Source organism: Callospermophilus lateralis, chromosome 10 (assembly GCF_048772815.1).
Source record: "Callospermophilus lateralis isolate mCalLat2 chromosome 10, mCalLat2.hap1, whole genome shotgun sequence".
In the NCBI taxonomy this organism is placed as follows: domain Eukaryota; kingdom Metazoa; phylum Chordata; class Mammalia; order Rodentia; family Sciuridae; genus Callospermophilus; species Callospermophilus lateralis.
In genome coordinates this window covers 133,698,387-133,699,889 of record NC_135314.1, presented here as the reverse complement: position 1 = coordinate 133,699,889, position 1,503 = coordinate 133,698,387, and the positions used below count along the sequence as shown (strand labels likewise).

General features: G+C 34.3%; 1 non-coding gene across 1 annotated transcript; it reads left to right on the top strand.

Moving 5' to 3' along the window:
• Positions 1-651: 651 nt before the first annotated feature.
• LOC143387854 (U6 spliceosomal RNA) lies at positions 652-758 on the top strand. Its single transcript, XR_013089924.1, has one exon. It is a non-coding gene; the product is annotated as a U6 spliceosomal RNA (small nuclear RNA).
• Positions 759-1,503: the final 745 nt, after the last annotated feature.

Genomic DNA, 1,503 nt, shown 5'->3' with positions numbered 1-1,503 from the left:
TTTTTTTTAAAAAAAGAAGAAATTCACATCTTAACTTTTTAAAAGTATATAGTCCAGTGACATTAAACACATTCACTTTGTTGGGTAACAATCACCACAGTTCATCTCTCGCTTGGTTGTGCATGCTTACAGTCCCAGCAAGGAGGAAGCCTGAGACAGAAGAATTGCAAGTTCAAACCCTGCCTCAACAACTAAGCCAGACGCTCTTTCAAAATAAGATAAAAAAAGGTGGGGACGTAACTCTGCAGTAGATAGTCTGCCAATTCTTTCAGACCTGGTAATATAGAAAAAGTATTTGCTCATCTTCCCACACAAAAACTGTACCCATTAAATATTGTTTCCATTTCTTCTCCTTAGTCCTCTCACAACCACAGTCCTACTTGTGTCTCTATGAACTTGACTATTCTAAGTTCCTCATACAAGTGGTCTCGCATAATATTTGCCCTTTCTGTGACCACCTTATTTTGTTGTGGCATGTTTGAAGTAAATTACTGGGTGAGTATTGAAGCAAGATGTGAAACTTTATTTGCTGCTATGGGTCAGAAGGGCAGCAGGCAAGTCACCTGTGCAACTTTTGACCTTTTGCAGAAGATAGGGTACATTTTTATAGTCAAAAACTGCAAGCTACCAGTTAGTCAAAACCATAGCAAGGTACTCATTTCAGCAGCACATATACTAAAATTGGAACAATAGAGAGAATATTAGCATGGTCCCTGAGCAAGGATGACACACAAATTCATGAAGCATTCCATATTTTTAAACATATTAAAAAGATAATGCAGAATGATCAAGTGGTGTTCATCCCCCGGATGCAAGATAGGTTCAATATATGAAAATCAATAAATGTAATTCATCACATCAATAGACTTAAAGATAAGAATCATATGATCATCTCAACTGATGCAGAAAAAAGCATTCAACAAAAATACAGCACCCATTCATGTTCAAAACACTAGAAAAACTAGGGATAATAGGAGCATATCTCAATATTGTAAAGGTTATGTATGCTAAACCCAAGGCCAACATCATCCTACATTGAGAAAATTGGAAAGCATTCCCTTTAAAAACTGGAACAAGACATCTTTCACCACTTCTGTTTAACATAGTTTTTGAAACTCTATCCAGAGCAATTAGATAAATGAAAGAAATTAAAGGGATATGGATAGGAAAAGAAGAACTCAAACTTTGTATATTTGCTGATGACATGATTCTCTACCAACATGATCCAAAAAATTCTACCAGACAACTTTTAGAACTAATAAATTAATTCAACAAAGAAGCCGAATATAAAATCAACATCTGTAGTTCAAAGGCATTTCTGTACATCAATGGCAAATTCTCTGAAAGATAACCTAGGAAAACTATCCCATATGCAATAGCCTCAGAAAAATAAAATAAAATCAATAAAAGAGGTAAAAGATCTCCATAATGAAAAGTACAGAACACTAAATAAAGAAATTAAAGAATATCTCCCTTGTTTTTGTATAAACAGAATTAATATTG